Source organism: Mus caroli, unplaced genomic scaffold (assembly GCF_978045245.1).
Source record: "Mus caroli unplaced genomic scaffold, Mus_caroli_1 scaffold_25, whole genome shotgun sequence".
In the NCBI taxonomy this organism is placed as follows: domain Eukaryota; kingdom Metazoa; phylum Chordata; class Mammalia; order Rodentia; family Muridae; genus Mus; species Mus caroli.
This window is the reverse complement of record NW_028227280.1, coordinates 408,843-411,916: the sequence shown is the minus strand read 5'-3', so window position 1 is coordinate 411,916 and position 3,074 is coordinate 408,843.

Below are 3,074 nucleotides of genomic sequence, written 5' to 3'. Positions count from 1 at the left end.
TATATGAGTGAGTTGCACTGAAAAACTTAGAATATAAGAAACGCACAGTGTATAGTATATGAGTGAGTTGCACTGAAAAACTTAGAATATAAGAAACGCACAGTGTAGTACATAGTATATGAGTGAGTTGCACTGAAAAACTTAGAATATAAGAAACGCACAGTGTAGTACATAGTATATGAGTGAGTTGCACTGAAAAACTTAGAATATAAGAAACGCACAGTGTAGTACATAGTATATGAGTGAGTTGCACTGAAAAACTTAGAATTTACTGAAAAACCCGCATTACACGAAATGCACAGTGTAGTACATAGTATATGAGTGAGTTGCACTGAAAAACTTAGAATATAAGAAACGCACAGTGTAGTACATAGTATATGAGTGAGTTGCACTGAAAAACTTAGAATATAAGAAACGCACAGTGTAGTACATAGTATATGAGTGAGTTGCACTGAAAAACTTAGAATATAAGAAACGCACAGTGTAGTACATAGTATATGAGTGAGTTGCACTGAAAAACTTAGAATATAAGAAACGCACAGTGTAGTACATAGTATATGAGTGAGTTGCACTGAAAAACTTAGAATTTAGAGAAACGCACAGTGTAGTACATAGTATATGAGTGAGTTGCACTGAAAAACTTAGAATTTAGAGAAACGCACAGTGTAGTACATAGTATATGAGTGAGTTGCACTGAAAAACTTAGAATATAAGAAACGCACAGTGTAGTACATAGTATATGAGTGAGTTGCACTGAAAAACTTAGAATATAAGAAACGCACAGTGTAGTACATAGTATATGAGTGAGTTGCACTGAAAAACTTAGAATATAAGAAACGCACATGTAGTACATAGTATATGAGTGAGTTGCACTGAAAAACTTAGAATATAAGAAACGCACAGTGTAGTACATAGTATATGAGTGAGTTGCACTGAAAAACTTAGAATATAAGAAACGCACAGTGTAGTACATAGTATATGAGTGAGTTGCACTGAAAAACTTAGAATTTAGAGAAACGCACAGTGTAGTACATAGTATATGAGTGAGTTGCACTGAAAAACTTAGAATTTAGAGAAACGCACAGTGTAGTACATAGTATATGAGTGAGTTGCACTGAAAAACTTAGAATATAAGAAACGCACAGTGTAGTACTTAGTATATGAGTGAGTTGCACTGAAAAACTTAGAATATAAGAAACACACAGTGTAGTACATAGTATATGAGTGAGTTGTACTGAAAAACTTAGAATATAAGAAACGCACAGTGTAGTACATAGTATATGAGTGAGTTGCACTGAAAAACTTAGAATATAAGAAACGCACAGTGTAGTACATAGTATATGAGTGAGTTGCACTGAAAAACTTAGAATATAAGAAACGCACAGTGTAGTACATAGTATATGAGTGAGTTGCACTGAAAAACTTAGAATTTAAGAAACGCACAGTGTTTTTCATAGTATATGAGTGAGTTGCACTGAAAAACTTAGAATATAAGAAACGCACAGTGTAGTACAAAGTATATGAGTGAGTTGCACTGAAAAACTTAGAATATAAGAAACGCACAGTGTAGTACATAGTATATGAGTGAGTTGCACTGAAAAACTTAGAATATAAGAAACGCACAGTGTAGTACATAGTATATGAGTGAGTTGCACTGAAAAACTTAGAATATAAGAAACGCACAGTGTAGTACATAGTATATGAGTGAGTTGCACTGAAAAACTTAGAATTTACTGAAAAACCCGCATTACACGAAATGCACAGTGTAGTACATAGTATATGAGTGAGTTGCACTGAAAAACTTAGAATATAAGAAACGCACAGTGTAGTACATAGTATATGAGTGAGTTGCACTGAAAAACTTAGAATATAAGAAACGCACAGTGTAGTACATAGTATATGAGTGAGTTGCACTGAAAAACTTAGAATATAAGAAACGCACAGTGTAGTACATAGTATATGAGTGAGTTGCACTGAAAAACTTAGAATATAAGAAACGCACAGTGTAGTACATAGTATATGAGTGAGTTGCACTGAAAAACTTAGAATATAAGAAACGCACAGTGTAGTACATAGTATATGAGTGAGTTGCACTGAAAAACTTAGAATTTAAGAAACGCACAGTGTTTTTCATAGTATATGAGTGAGTTGCACTGAAAAACTTAGAATATAAGAAACGCACAGTGTAGTACAAAGTATATGAGTGAGTTGCACTGAAAAACTTAGAATATAAGAAACGCACAGTGTAGTACATAGTATATGAGTGAGTTGCACTGAAAAACTTAGAATTTACTGAAAAACCCGCATTACACGAAATGCACAGTGTAGTACATAGTATATGAGTGAGTTGCACTGAAAAACTTAGAATATAAGAAACGCACAGTGTAGTACATAGTATATGAGTGAGTTGCACTGAAAAACTTAGAATATAAGAAACGCACAGTGTAGTACATAGTATATGAGTGAGTTGCACTGAAAAACTTAGAATATAAGAAACGCACAGTGTAGTACATAGTATATGAGTGAGTTGCACTGAAAAACTTAGAATATAAGAAACGCACAGTGTAGTACATAGTATATGAGTGAGTTGCACTGAAAAACTTAGAATATAAGAAACGCACAGTGTAGTACATTGTATATGAGTGAGTTGCACTGAAAAACTTAGAATATAAGAAACGCACAGTGTAGTACATAGTATATGAGTGAGTTGCACTGAAAAACTTAGAATATAAGAAACGCACAGTGTAGTACATTGTATATGAGTGAGTTGCACTGAAAAACTTAGAATATAAGAAACGCACAGTGTAGTACATAGTATATGAGTGAGTTGCACTGAAAAACTTAGAATATAAGAAACGCACAGTGTAGTACATAGTATATGAGTGAGTTGCACTGAAAAACTTAGAATATAAGAAACGCACAGTGTAGTACATAGTATATGAGTGAGTTGCACTGAAAAACTTAGAATATAAGAAACGCACAGTGTAGTACATAGTATATGAGTGAGTTGCACTGAAAAACTTAGAATATAAGAAACGCACAGTGTAGTACATAGTATATGAGTGAGTTGCACT